Genomic DNA, 16,738 nt, shown 5'->3' with positions numbered 1-16,738 from the left:
TATCACATCTCATGCTATAGGAAGGGTCTCAGGTTTAGTATAAGCATTGAGATATCACATCTCATGCTATAGGAAGGGTCTCAGGATTGGAATGGGAAGGAGTTGGATAACACATCTCATGTTATAGGAAGGATCTCAGGTTTGGTATTAGAAGCATTGAGACATCACATCTCATGCTATGGGAAGGGTCTCAGGATTGGAATGGGAAGGAGTTGGATATCACATCTCATGCTATAGGAAGGGTCTCAGGTTTGGTATAAGCATTGAGATATCACATCTCATGCTATAGGAAGGGTCTCATGATTGGAATGGGAAGGAGTTGTATATGACATCTCAGGCCATAGCAAGGGTCTCAGGTTTGGTATAAGCATTGAGATATCACATCTCTGCTATCGGAAGGGTCTCAGGATTGGAATGGGAAGGAGTTGGATATCCCATTTCATGTTATAGGAAGGGTCTCAGGTTTGGTATTAGAAGCATTGAGATATCACATCTCATGCTATAGGAAGGGTCTCAGGATTGGAATGGGAAGGACTTGGATGTCAGATCTCATGCTATAGGGAGGGTTTCAAGTTTGATATTAGAAGCATTGAGATAACAAATCTCATGATATCGGAAGGGTGTCAGGATTGGAATGGGAAGGAGTTGGAAATCACATCTCATGATAAAGGAAGGGTCTAAGGTTTGGAAGGGGAAGGATTTGGATATCACATCTCATGTTATAGGACGGGTCTCAGGTTTGGTATTAGAAGCATTAAGATATCAAGTCTCATGGTATAGGAAGGGTCTCAGAATTGGAATGGGAAGGAGTTGGATATCACATCTCAAGCTATATGAAGGGTCTCAGGATTGGAATGGGAAGGAGTTTGATATCACATCTCATGCCATAGTATGGGTCTCAGGTTTGGTAGAAGCATTGGGATATCACATCTCATGCTATCGGAAGGGTATCAGGATTGGATTTGGAAGGAGTTGGATATCCCATCTCATGCTATAGGAAGGGTCTCAGGTTGGAATGGGAAGGAGTTGGATATCACATCTCATGTTATAGGAAGGGTCTCAGGATTGGAATGGGAAGGAGTTGGATATCCCATCTCATGTTATAGGACGGGTCTCTGGTTTGGTATAAGCATTGAGATATCACATCTCATGCTATAGGAAGGGTCTCAGGATTGGAATGGGAAGGATTTGGATATCACATCTCATGCTATAGGAAGGGTCTTAGGTTTGGTATACGCATGGAGATATCACTTCTCATGCTATACGAAGGGTCTCAGGATTGGAATGTGAAGGAGTTGGATATCACATCTCATGCTATAGGAAGGGTCTCGGGTTTGGTATAAGCATGGAGATATCACTTCTCGTGCTATAGGAAGGGTCTCAGGATTGGAATGGGAAGGAGTTGGATATCACATCTCATGTTATAGGAAGGATCTCAGGTTTGGTATTAGAAGCATTGAGACATCACATCTCATGCTATGGGAAGGGTCTCAGGATTAGAATGGGAAGGACTTGGATATCCCATCTCATGTTATAAGAAGGGTCTCAGGTTTGGTATTAGAAGCATTGAGATATCACATCTCATGCTATAGGAAGGGTCTCAGGATTGGAATGGGAAGGACTTGGATGTCAGATCTCATGCTATAGGGAGGGTCTCAAGTTTGATATTAGAAGCATTGCGATAACAAATCTCATATCGGAAGGGTGTCAGGATTGGAATGGGAAGGAGTTGGATATCACATCTCATGATAAAGGAAGGGTCTAAGGTTTGGAAGGGGAAGGATTTGGATATCACATCTCATGTTATAGGACGGGTCTCAGGTTTGGTATTAGAAGCATTGAGATATCAAGTCTCATGGTATAAGAAGGGTCTCAGAATTGGAATGGGAAGGAGTTGGATATCACATCTCAAGCTATAGGAAAGGTCTCTGGATTGGAATGGGAAGGAGTTTGATATCACATCTCATGCCATAGTATGGGTCTCAGGTTTGGTAGAAGCATTGGGATATCACATCTCATGCTATCGGAAGGGTATCAGGATTGGATTTGGAAGGGGTTGGATATCCCATCTCATGCTATAGGAAGGGTCTCAGGTTGGAATGGGAAGGAGTTGGATATCACATCTCATGTTATAGGAAGGGTCTCAGGATTGGAATGGGAAGGACTTGGATATCATATCTCATGCTATAGGAAGGCTCTCAGGTTTGGAAGGGGAAGGAGTTGGATATCACATTTCATGTTAGAGGAAGGATCTCAGGTTTGGTATTAGAGGCATTGAGATATCACATCTCATGCTATAGGAAGGTTCTCAGGATTGGAATGGGAAGGAGTTGGATATCACATCTCAAGCTATAGGAAGGGTCTCAGGTTTGGTATAAGCATTGAGATATCACATCTCATGCTATAGGAAGGGTCTCAGGATTGGAATGGGAAGGAGTTGGATATCACATTTGATGTTATAGGAAGGATCTCAGGTTTGGTATTAGAAGCATTGAGATATCACATCTCATGCCATAGGAAGGGTCTCAGGTTTGGTATAAGCATTGAGATATCACATCTCTGCTATCGGAAGGGTCTCAGGATTGGAATGGGAAGGAGTTGGATATCCCATCTCATGTTATAGGAAGAGTCACAGGTTTGGTATTAGAAGCATTGAGATATCACATCTCATGCTATAGGAAGTGTCTCAGGATTGGAATGGGAAGGAGTTTGATATCACATCTCATGCCATGTATGGGTCTCAGGTTTTGTAGAAGCATTGGGATATCACATCTCATGCTATCGGAAGGGTATCAGGATTGGATTTGGAAGGAGTTGAATATCCCATCTCATGCTATAGGAAGGGTCTCAGGTTGGAATGGGAAGGAGTTGGATATCACATCTGATGTTATAGGAAGGGTCTCAGGATTGGAATGGGAAGGACTTGGATATCACATCTCATGCTATAGGAAGGCTCTCAGGTTTGGAAGGGGAAGGAGTTGGATATCACATTTCATGTTAGAGGTAGGATCTCAGGTTTGGTAAAGAGGCATTGAGATATCACATCTCATGCTATAGGAAGGGTCTCAGGATTGGAATGGGAAGGAGTTGGATATCACATCTCATGTTATAGGAAAGATCTCAGGTTTGGTATTAGAAGCATTGAGACATCACATCTCATGTTATAGGAAGGGTCTCAGGATTGGAATGGGAAGGACTTGGATATCACATCTCATGCTATAGGAAGGCTCTCAGGTTTGGAAGGGGAAGGAGTTGGATATCACATTTCATGTTAGAGGTAGGATCTCAGGTTTGGTAAAGAGGCATTGAGATAACACATCTCATGCTATCGGAAGGGTCTCAGGATTGGAATGGGAAGGAGTTTGATATCACATCTCATGCTATAGGAAGGGTCTCAGGTTTGGAACTGGAAGGAGTTGGATATCCCATCTCATGTTATAGGACGGGTCTCAGGTTTGGTATTAGAAGCATTGAGATATCACATCGCATGCTGTAGGAAGGGTCTCAGGATTGGAATGGGAAGGAGTTGGATATTACATTCTTGCTATAGGAAGGGTCTCATGTTTGGAATGGGAAGGAGTTGGATATCACATTTGATGTTATAGGAAGGATCTCAGGTTTGGTATTAGAAGCATTGAGATATTACATCTCATGCCATAGGAAGGGTCTCAGGTTTGGTATAAGCATTGAGATATCACATCTCTGCTATCGGAAGGGTCTCAGGATTGGAATGGGAAGGAGTTGGATATCCCATCTCATGTTATAGGAAGAGTCACAGGTTTGGTATTAGAAGCATTGAGATATCACATCTCATGCTATAGGAAGTGTCTCAGGATTGGAATGGGAAGGAGTTTGATATCACATCTCATGCCATGTATGGGTCTCAGGTTTTGTAGAAGCATTGGGATATCACATCTCATGCTATCGGAAGGGTATCAGGATTGGATTCGGAAGGAGTTGAATATCCCATCTCATGCTATAGGAAGGGTCTCAGGTTGGAATGGGAAGGAGTTGGATATCACATCTGATGTTATAGGAAGGGTCTCAGGATTGGAATGGGAAGGACTTGGATATCACATCTCATGCTATAGGAAGGCTCTCAGGTTTGGAAGGGGAAGGAGTTGGATATCACATTTCATGTTAGAGGTAGGATCTCAGGTTTGGTAAAGAGGCATTGAGATATCACATCTCATGCTATAGGAAGGGTCTCAGGACCGGAATGGGAAGGAGTTGGATATCACATCTCATGTTATAGGAAAGATCTCAGGTTTGGTATTAGAAGCATTGAGACATCACATCTCATGTTATAGGAAGGGTCTCAGGATTGGAATGGGAAGGACTTGGATATCACATCTCATGCTATAGGAAGGCTCTCAGGTTTGGAAGGGGAAGGAGTTGGATATCACATTTCATGTTAGAGGTAGGATCTCAGGTTTGGTAAAGAGGCATTGAGATAACACATCTCATGCTATCGGAAGGGTCTCAGGATTGGAATGGGAAGGAGTTTGAGATCACATCTCATGCTATAGGAAGGGTCTCAGGTTTGGAACTGGAAGGAGTTGGATATCCCATCTCATGTTATAGGACGGGTCTCAGGTTTGGTATTAGAAGCATTGAGATATCACATCGCATGCTGTAGGAAGGGTCTCAGGATTGGAATGGGAAGGAGTTGGATATTACATTCTTGCTATAGGAAGGGTCTCATGTTTGGAATGGGAAGGAGTTGGATATCACATATGCTATAGGAAGGGTCTCAGGTTTGGAACGGGAAAGAATTGGATATCACATCTCATGCTATAGGAAGGGTCTCAGGTTTGGTATAAGCATTGAGATATCACATCTCTGCTATCGGAAGTGTCTCAGGATTGGAATGGGAAGGAGTTGGATATCCCATCTCATGTTATAGGACGGGTCTCAGGTTTGTTATTAGAATCATTGAGATATCATATTGCATGCTGTAGGAAGGGTCTAAGGATTGGAATGGGAAGGACTTGGATATCACATCTCATGCTATAGGTAGGCTCTCAGGTTTGGAAAGGGAAGGAGTTGGATATCACATTTCATGTTAGAGGAAGGATCTCAGGTTTGGTATTAGAGGCATTGAGATATCACATCTCATGCTATAGGAAGGGTCTCAGGATTGGAATGGGAAGGAGTTGGATATCACATCTCATGCTATAGGAAGGGATTCAGGTTTGGTATAAGCATTGAGATATCACATCTCATGCTATAGGAAGGGTCTCAGGATTGGAATGGGAAGGAGTTGGATATCACATCTCATGCTATAGGAAGGGTCTCAGGTTTGGTATAAGCATTGAGATATCACATCTCATGCTATAGGAAGGGTCTCAGGATTGGAATGGGAAGGAGTTGTATATGACATCTCATGCCATAGGAAGGGTCTCAGGTTTGGTATAAGCATTGAGATATCACATCTCTGCTATCGGAAGGGTCTCAGGATTGGAATGGGAAGGAGTTTGATATCACATCTCATGCCATGTATGGGTCTCAGGTTTTGTAGAAGCATTGGGATATCACATCTCATGCTATCGGAAGGGTATCAGGATTGGATTTGGAAGGAGTTGGATATCCCATCTCATGCTATAGGAAGGGTCTCAGGTTGGAATGGGAAGGAGTTGGATATCACATCTCATGTTATAGGAAAGATCTCAGGTTTGGTATTAGAAGCATTGAGACATCACATTTCATGTTATAGGAAGGGTCTCAGGATTGGAATGGGAAGAAGTTGGATATCACATCTCATGCTATAGGAAGGGTCTCAGGTTTGGTATAAGCATTGAGATATCACATCTCATGCTATAGGAAGGGTCTCAGGATTGGAATGGGAAGGAGTTGTATATGACATCACATGCCATAGGAAGGGTCTCAGGTTTGGTATAAGCATTGAGATATCACATCTCATGCTATAGGAAGGGTCTCAGGATTGGAATGGGAAGGACTTGGATATCACATCTCATGCTATAGGCAGGGTCTCAGGTTTGGAAAGGGAAGGAGTTGGATATCACATTTCATGTTAGAGGTAGGATCTCAGGTTTGGTATTAGAGGCATTGAGATATCACATCTCATGCTATCAGAAGGGTCTCAGGACCGGAATGGGAAGGAGTTGGATATCACATCTCATGTTATAGGAAAGATCTCAGGTTTGGTATTAGAAGCATTGAGACATCACATCTCATGTTATAGGAAGGGTCTCAGGATTGGAATGGGAAGGACTTGGATATCACATCTCATGCTATAGGAAGGCTCTCAGGTTTGGAAGGGGAAGGAGTTGGATATCACATTTCATGTTAGAGGTAGGATCTCAGGTTTGGTAAAGAGGCATTGAGATAACACATCTCATGCTATCGGAAGGGTCTCAGGATTGGAATGGGAAGGAGTTTGAGATCACATCTCATGCTATAGGAAGGGTCTCAGGTTTGGAACTGGAAGGAGTTGGATATCCCATCTCATGTTATAGGACGGGTCTCAGGTTTGGTATTAGAAGCATTGAGATATCACATCGCATGCTGTAGGAAGGGTCTCAGGATTGGAATGGGAAGGAGTTGGATATTACATACTTGCTATAGGAAGGGTCTCATGTTTGGAATGGGAAGGAGTTGGATATCACATATGCTATAGGAAGGGTCTCAGGTTTGGAACGGGAAAGAATTGGATATCACATCTCATGCTATAGGAAGGGTCTCAGGTTTGGTATAAGCATTGAGATATCACATCTCTGCTATCGGAAGTGTCTCAGGATTGGAATGGGAAGGAGTTGGATATCCCATCTCATGTTATAGGACGGGTCTCAGGTTTGTTATTAGAATCATTGAGATATCATATTGCATGCTGTAGGAAGGGTCTAAGGATTGGAATGGGAAGGACTTGGATATCACATCTCATGCTATAGGTAGGCTCTCAGGTTTGGAAAGGGAAGGAGTTGGATATCACATTTCATGTTAGAGGAAGGATCTCAGGTTTGGTATTAGAGGCATTGAGATATCACATCTCATGCTATAGGAAGGGTCTCAGGATTGGAATGGGAAGGAGTTGGATATCACATCTCATGCTATAGGAAGGGATTCAGGTTTGGTATAAGCATTGAGATATCACATCTCATGCTATAGGAAGGGTCTCAGGATTGGAATGGGAAGGAGTTGGATATCACATCTCATGCTATAGGAAGGGATTCAGGTTTGGTATAAGCATTGAGATATCACATCTCATGCTATAGGAAGGGTCTCAGGATTGGAATGGGAAGGAGTTGGATATCACATCTCATGATAAAGGAAGGGTCTAAGGTTTGGAAGGGGAAGGATTTGGATATCACATCTCATGTTATAGGACGGGTCTCAGGTTTGGTATTAGAAGCATTGAGATATCAAGTCTCATGGTATAAGAAGGGTCTCAGAATTGGAATGGGAAGGAGTTGGATATCACATCTCAAGCTATAGGAAAGGTCTCTGGATTGGAATGGGAAGGAGTTTGATATCACATCTCATGCCATAGTATGGGTCTCAGGTTTGGTAGAAGCATTGGGATATCACATCTCATGCTATCGGAAGGGTATCAGGATTGGATTTGGAAGGGGTTGGATATCCCATCTCATGGTATAGGAAGGGTCTCAGGTTGGAATGGGAAGGAGTTGGATATCACATCTCATGTTATAGGAAGGGTCTCAGGATTGGAATGGGAAGGACTTGGATATCATATCTCATGCTATAGGAAGGCTCTCAGGTTTGGAAGGGGAAGGAGTTGGATATCACATTTCATGTTAGAGGAAGGATCTCAGGTTTGGTATTAGAGGCATTGAGATATCACATCTCATGCTATAGGAAGGTTCTCAGGATTGGAATGGGAAGGAGTTGGATATCACATCTCAAGCTATAGGAAGGGTCTCAGGTTTGGTATAAGCATTGAGATATCACATCTCATGCTATAGGAAGGGTCTCAGGATTGGAATGGGAAGGAGTTGGATATCACATTTGATGTTATAGGAAGGATCTCAGGTTTGGTATTAGAAGCATTGAGATATCACATCTCATGCCATAGGAAGGGTCTCAGGTTTGGTATAAGCATTGAGATATCACATCTCTGCTATCGGAAGGGTCTCAGGATTGGAATGGGAAGGAGTTGGATATCCCATCTCATGTTATAGGAAGAGTCACAGGTTTGGTATTAGAAGCATTGAGATATCACATCTCATGCTATAGGAAGTGTCTCAGGATTGGAATGGGAAGGAGTTTGATATCACATCTCATGCCATGTATGGGTCTCAGGTTTTGTAGAAGCATTGGGATATCACATCTCATGCTATCGGAAGGGTATCAGGATTGGATTTGGAAGGAGTTGAATATCCCATCTCATGCTATAGGAAGGGTCTCAGGTTGGAATGGGAAGGAGTTGGATATCACATCTGATGTTATAGGAAGGGTCTCAGGATTGGAATGGGAAGGACTTGGATATCACATCTCATGCTATAGGAAGGCTCTCAGGTTTGGAAGGGGAAGGAGTTGGATATCACATTTCATGTTAGAGGTAGGATCTCAGGTTTGGTAAAGAGGCATTGAGATATCACATCTCATGCTATAGGAAGGGTCTCAGGATTGGAATGGGAAGGAGTTGGATATCACATCTCATGTTATAGGAAAGATCTCAGGTTTGGTATTAGAAGCATTGAGACATCACATCTCATGTTATAGGAAGGGTCTCAGGATTGGAATGGGAAGGACTTGGATATCACATCTCATGCTATAGGAAGGCTCTCAGGTTTGGAAGGGGAAGGAGTTGGATATCACATTTCATGTTAGAGGTAGGATCTCAGGTTTGGTAAAGAGGCATTGAGATAACACATCTCATGCTATCGGAAGGGTCTCAGGATTGGAATGGGAAGGAGTTTGATATCACATCTCATGCTATAGGAAGGGTCTCAGGTTTGGAACTGGAAGGAGTTGGATATCCCATCTCATGTTATAGGACGGGTCTCAGGTTTGGTATTAGAAGCATTGAGATATCACATCGCATGCTGTAGGAAGGGTCTCAGGATTGGAATGGGAAGGAGTTGGATATTACATTCTTGCTATAGGAAGGGTCTCATGTTTGGAATGGGAAGGAGTTGGATATCACATTTGATGTTATAGGAAGGATCTCAGGTTTGGTATTAGAAGCATTGAGATATTACATCTCTGCTATCGGAAGGGTCTCAGGATTGGAATGGGAAGGAGTTGGATATCCCATCTCATGTTATAGGAAGAGTCACAGGTTTGGTATTAGAAGCAATGAGATATCACATCTCATGCTATAGGAAGTGTCTCAGGATTGGAATGGGAAGGAGTTTGATATCACATCTCATGCCATGCATGGGTCTCAGGTTTTGTAGAAGCATTGGGATATCACATCTCATGCTATCGGAAGGGTATCAGGATTGGATTCGGAAGGAGTTGAATATCCCATCTCATGCTATAGGAAGGGTCTCAGGTTGGAATGGGAAGGAGTTGGATATCACATCTGATGTTATAGGAAGGGTCTCAGGATTGGAATGGGAAGGACTTGGATATCACATCTCATGCTATAGGAAGGCTCTCAGGTTTGGAAGGGGAAGGAGTTGGATATCACATTTCATGTTAGAGGTAGGATCTCAGGTTTGGTAAAGAGGCATTGAGATATCACATCTCATGCTATAGGAAGGGTCTCAGGACCGGAATGGGAAGGAGTTGGATATCACATCTCATGTTATAGGAAAGATCTCAGGTTTGGTATTAGAAGCATTGAGACATCACATCTCATGTTATAGGAAGGGTCTCAGGATTGGAATGGGAAGGACTTGGATATCACATCTCATGCTATAGGAAGGCTCTCAGGTTTGGAAGGGGAAGGAGTTGGATATCACATTTCATGTTAGAGGTAGGATCTCAGGTTTGGTAAAGAGGCATTGAGATAACACATCTCATGCTATCGGAAGGGTCTCAGGATTGGAATGGGAAGGAGTTTGAGATCACATCTCATGCTATAGGAAGGGTCTCAGGTTTGGAACTGGAAGGAGTTGGATATCCCATCTCATGTTATAGGACGGGTCTCAGGTTTGGTATTAGAAGCATTGAGATATCACATCGCATGCTGTAGGAAGGGTCTCAGGATTGGAATGGGAAGGAGTTGGATATTACATTCTTGCTATAGGAAGGGTCTCATGTTTGGAATGGGAAGGAGTTGGATATCACATATGCTATAGGAAGGGTCTCAGGTTTGGAACGGGAAAGAATTGGATATCACATCTCATGCTATAGGAAGGGTCTCAGGTTTGGTATAAGCATTGAGATATCACATCTCTGCTATCGGAAGTGTCTCAGGATTGGAATGGGAAGGAGTTGGATATCCCATCTCATGTTATAGGACGGGTCTCAGGTTTGTTATTAGAATCATTGAGATATCATATTGCATGCTGTAGGAAGGGTCTAAGGATTGGAATGGGAAGGACTTGGATATCACATCTCATGCTATAGGTAGGCTCTCAGGTTTGGAAAGGGAAGGAGTTGGATATCACATTTCATGTTAGAGGAAGGATCTCAGGTTTGGTATTAGAGGCATTGAGATATCACATCTCATGCTATAGGAAGGGTCTCAGGATTGGAATGGGAAGGAGTTGGATATCACATCTCATGCTATAGGAAGGGATTCAGGTTTGGTATAAGCATTGAGATATCACATCTCATGCTATAGGAAGGGTCTCAGGATTGGAATGGGAAGGAGTTGGATATCACATCTCATGCTATAGGAAGGGTCTCAGGTTTGGTATAAGCATTGAGATATCACATCTCATGCTATAGGAAGGGTCTCAGGATTGGAATGGGAAGGAGTTGTATATGACATCTCATGCCATAGGAAGGGTCTCAGGTTTGGTATAAGCATTGAGATATCACATCTCTGCTATCGGAAGGGTCTCAGGATTGGAATGGGAAGGAGTTTGATATCACATCTCATGCCATGTATGGGTCTCAGGTTTTGTAGAAGCATTGGGATATCACATCTCATGCTATCGGAAGGGTATCAGGATTGGATTTGGAAGGAGTTGGATATCCCATCTCATGCTATAGGAAGGGTCTCAGGTTGGAATGGGAAGGAGTTGGATATCACATCTCATGTTATAGGAAAGATCTCAGGTTTGGTATTAGAAGCATTGAGACATCACATTTCATGTTATAGGAAGGGTCTCAGGATTGGAATGGGAAGAAGTTGGATATCACATCTCATGCTATAGGAAGGGTCTCAGGTTTGGTATAAGCATTGAGATATCACATCTCATGCTATAGGAAGGGTCTCAGGATTGGAATGGGAAGGAGTTGTATATGACATCTCATGCCATAGGAAGGGTCTCAGGTTTGGTATAAGCATTGAGATATCACATCTCATGCTATAGGAAGGGTCTCAGGATTGGAATGGGAAGGACTTGGATATCACATCTCATGCTATAGGCAGGGTCTCAGGTTTGGAAAGGGAAGGAGTTGGATATCACATTTCATGTTAGAGGTAGGATCTCAGGTTTGGTATTAGAGGCATTGAGATATCACATCTCATGCTATCAGAAGGGTCTCAGGATTGGAATGGGAAGGAGTTGGATATCACATCTCATGCTAAAGGGAGGGTCTCAGGTTTGGAAGGGGAAGGATTTGGATATCACATCTCATGTTATAGGAAGGATCTCAGGTTTGGTATTAGAAGCATTGAGATATCACATCTCATGCTATCGGAAGTATCTCAGGTTTGGTATTAGAGGCATTGAGATATCACATCTCATGCTATCATAAGGGTCTCAGGATTGGAATGGGAAGGAGTTGGATATCACATCTCATGCTAAAGGGAGGGTCCCAGGTTTGGAAGGGGAAGGATTTGGATATCACATCACATGTTATAAGAAGGATCTCAGGTTTGGTATTAAAAGCATTGAGATAACACATCTCATGCTATCGGAAGGGTCTCAGGATTGGAATGGGAAGGAGCTGGATATCACATCTCATGCAATAGGAAGGGTCTCAGGTTTGGAACGGGAAGGAGTTGGATATCACATCTCATGTTATAGGAAGAGTCTCAGGTTTGGTATAAACATTGAGATATCACATCTCTGCAATCGGAAGTGTCTCAGGATTGGGATGGGAAGGAGTTGGATATCACATCTCATGCTATAGGAAGGGTCTCAGGTTTGGAACGGGAAGGAGTTGGATATCCCATCTCATGTTATAGGATGGGTCTCAGGTTTGGTATTAGAAGCATTGAGATATCACATCGCATGCTGTAGGAAGGGTCTCAGGATTGGAATGGGAAGGAGTTGGATATTACATTCTTGCTATAGGAAGGGTCTCATGTTTGGAATGGGAAGGAGTTGGATATCACATATGCTATAGGAAGGGTCTCAGGTTTGGAACGGGAAGGAGTTGGATATCACATCTCATGCTATAGGAAGGGTCTCAGGTTTAGTATAAGCATTGAGATATCACATCTCATGCTATAGGAAGGGTCTCAGGATTGGAATGGGAAGGAGTTGGATATCACATCTGATGTTATAGGAAGGATCTCAGGTTTGGTATTAGAAGCATTGAGACATCACATCTCATGCTATGGGAAGGGTCTCAGGATTGGAATGGGAAGGAGTTGGATATCACATCTCATGCTATAGGAAGGGTCTCAGGTTTGGTATAAGCATTGAGATATCACATCTCATGCTATAGGAAGGGTCTCAGGATTGGAATGGGAAGGAGTTGTATATGACATCTCATGCCATAGGAAGGGTCTCAGGTTTGGTATAAGCATTGAGATATCACATCTCTGCTATCGGAAGGGTCTCAGGATTGGAATGGGAAGGAGTTGGATATCCCATCTCATGTTATAGGAAGAGTCTCAGGTTTGGTATTAGAAGCATTGAGATATCACATCTCATGCTATAGGAAGTCTCTCAGGATTGGAATGGGAAGGAGTTTGATATCATATCTCATGCCATGAATGGGTTTCAGGTTTTGTAGAAGCATGGGGATATCACATCTCATGCTATCGGAAGGGTATCAGGATTGGATTTGGAAGGAGTTAGATATCCCATCTCATGCTATAGGAAGGGTCGCAGGTTGGAATGGGAAGGAGTTGGATATCACATCTGATGTTATAGGAAGGGTCTCAGGATTGGAATGGGAAGGACTTGGATATCACATCTCATGCTATAGGAAGGCTCTCAGGTTTTGAAGGGGAAGGAGTTGGATATCACATTTCATGTTAGAGGTAGGATCTCAGGTTTGGTATTAGAGGCATTGAGATATCACATCTCATGCTAAAGGGAGGGTCTCAGGTTTGGAAGGGGAAGGATTTGGATATCACATCTCATGTTATAGGAAGGATCTCAGGTTTGGTATTAGAAGCATTGAGATATCACATCTCATGCTATCGGAAGGATCTCAGGTTTGGTATTAGAGGCATTGAGATATCACATCTCATGCTATTAGAAGGGTCTCAGGATTGGAATGGGAAGGAGTCGGATATCACATCTCATGCTAAAGGGAGGGTCTCAGGTTTGGAAGTGGAAGGATTTGGATATCACATCTCATGTTATAGGAAGGATCTCAGGTTTGGTATTAGAAGCATTGAGATATCACATCTCATGCTATAGGAAGGGTCTCAAGATTGGAATGGGAAGGAGTTGGATATCACATCTCAAGCTATAGGAAGGGTCTCAGGATTGGAATGGGAAGGAGTTTGATATCACATCTCATGCCATAGTATGGGTCTCAGGTTTGGTAGAATCATTGGGATATCACATCTCTTGCTATCGGAAGGGTATCAGGATTGGATTTGGAAGGAGTTGGATATCCCATCTCATGCTATAGGAAGGGTCTCAGGTTGGAATGGGAAGGAGTTGGAAATCACATCTCATGTTATAGGAAGGGTCTCAGGATTGGAATGGGAAGGACTTGGATATCATATCTCATGCTATGGGAAGGCTCTCTGGTTTGATAGGGGAAGGAGATGGATATCACATTTCATGTTAGAGGAAGGATCTCAGGTTTGGTATTAGAGGCATTGAAATATCACATCTCCTGCTATAGGAAGGGTCTCAGGATTGGAATGGGAAGGAGTTGGATATCACATCTCAAGCTATAGGAAGGGTCTCAGGTTTGGTATAAGCATTGAGATATAACATCTCAAGCTATAGGAAGGGTCTCAGGATTGGAATGGGAAGGAGTTGGATATCACATCTCATGTTATAGGAAAGATCTCAGGTTTGGTATTAGAAGCATTGAGACATTATATCTCATGTTATAGGAAGGGTCTCAGGATTGGAATGGGAAGAAGTTGGATATCACATCTCATGCTATAGGAAGGGTCTCAGGTTTGGTATAAGCATTGAGATATCACATCTCATGCTATAGGAAGGGTCTTAGGATTGGAATGGGAAGGAGTCGGATATCACATCTCATGCTAAAGGGAGGGTCTCAGGTTTGGAAGTGGAAGTATTTGGATATCACATCTCATGTTATAGGAAGGATCTCAGGCTTGGTATTAGAAGCATTGAGATATCACATCTCATGCTATAGGAAGGGTCTCAGGATTGGAATGGGAAGGAGTTGGATATCACATCTCAAGCTATAGGAAGGGTCTCAGGATTGGAATGGGAAGGAGTTGGATATCACATCTCATGCTATAGGAAGGGTCTCAGGTTTGGTATTAGCATTGAGATATCCCATCTCATGCTATAGGAAGGGCCTAAGGTTTGGAATCGGAAGGAGTTGTATATGACATCTCATGCCATAGGAAGGGTCTCAGGTTTGGTATAAGCATTGAGATATCACATCTCTGCTATCGGAAGGGTCTCAGGATTGGAATGGGAAGGAGTTGGATATCCCATCTCGTTATAGGAAGGGTCTCAGGTTTGGTATTAGAAGCATTGAGATATCACATCTCATGGTATAGGACGGGTCTCAGAATTGGAATGGGAAGGAGTTGGATATCACATCTCAAGCTATAGGAAGGGTCTCAGGATTGGAATGGGAAGGAGTTTGTTATCACATCTCATGCCATGTATGGGTCTCAGGTTTTGTAGAATCATTGGGATATCACATCTCATGCTATCGGAAGGGTATCATGATTGGATTTGGAAGGAGTTGGATATCCCATCTCATGCTATAGGAAGGGTCTCAGTTTGGAATGGGAAGGAGTTGGATATCACATCTCATGTTATAGGAAGGGTCTCAGGATTGGAATGGGAAGGACTTGGATATCACATCTCATGCTATAGGAAGGCTCTCAGGTTTGGAAGGGGAAGGAGTTGGATATCACATTTCATGTTAGAGGTAGGATCTCAGGTTTGGTATTAGAGGCATTGAGATATCACATCTCATGCTATCAGAAGGATCTCAGGATCGGAATGGGAAGGAGTTGGATATCACATCTCATGCTAAAGGGAGGGTCTCAGGTTTGGAAGGGGAAGGATTTGGATATCACATCTCATGTTATAGGAAGTATCTCAGGTTTGGTATTAGAAGCATTGAGATATCACATCTCATGCTATCGGAAGGATCTCAAGTTTGGAATTAGAGGCATTGAGATATCACATCTCATGCTATCAGAAGGGTCTCAGGATTGGAATGGGAAGGAGTCGGATATCACATCTCATGCTAAAGGGAGGGTCTCAGGTTTGGAAGTGGAAGGATTTGGATATCACATCTCATGTTATAGGAAGGATCTCAGGTTTGGTATTAGAAGCATTGAGATATCACATCTCATGCTATAGGAAGGGTCTCAGGATTGGAATGGGAAGGAGTTGGATATCACATCTCAAGCTATAGGAAGGGTCTCAGGATTGGAATGGGAAGGAGTTGGATATCACATCTCAAGCTATAGGAAGGGTCTCAGGATTGGAATGGGAAGGAGTTGGATATCACATCTCATGCTATAGGAAGGGTCTCAGGTTTGGTATAAGCATTGAGATATCCTATCTCATGCTATAGGAAGGGTCTCAGGTTTGGAAGGGGAAGGATTTCGGTATCACATCTCATGTTATAGGACGGGTCTCAGGTTTGGTATTAGAAGCATTGAGATATCAAGTCTCATGGTATAGGAAGGGTCTCAGGATTGGAATGGGAAGGAGTTGGATATCACATCTCATGCTATAGGAAGGGTCTCAGGTTTGGTATAAGCATTGAGATATCACATCTCATGCTATAGGAAGGGTCTCAGGTTTGGAAGGGGAAGGATTTGGATATCATATCTCATGTTATAGTACGGGTCCCAGGTTTGGTATTAGAAGCTTTGAGATATCACATCTCATGCTATAGGAAGGGTCTCAGGATTGGAATGGTAAGTAGTTGGATATCACATATCATGCTAAAGGAAGGGGCTCAGGTTTGATAGAAGCATTGAGATATCACATCTCATGCTATAGGAAGGGTCTCAGGATTGGAATGGGAAGGAGTTGGATATCACATCTCATGCCATAGGAAGGGTCTCAGGTTTGGTATAAGCATTGAGATATCACATCTCTGCTATCGGAAGGGTCTCAGGATAGGAATGGGAAGGACTTAGATATCACATCTCATGCTATAGGGAGGGTCTCAGTTTTGATATTAGAAGCATTGAGATATCACATTTCATGCTATCGGAAGGGTCTCAGGATTGGAATGGGAAGGAGTTGGATATCACATCTCAAGCTATCTCAGGATTGGAATGGGAAGGAGTTTGATATCACATCTCAAGCTATAGGAA

Source organism: Ambystoma mexicanum, chromosome 11, assembly GCF_040938575.1.
Source record: "Ambystoma mexicanum isolate Mex_15411 chromosome 11, UKY_AmexF1_1, whole genome shotgun sequence".
NCBI classification, from domain to species: domain Eukaryota; kingdom Metazoa; phylum Chordata; class Amphibia; order Caudata; family Ambystomatidae; genus Ambystoma; species Ambystoma mexicanum.
Note: the sequence above shows the minus strand (reverse complement) of the source record.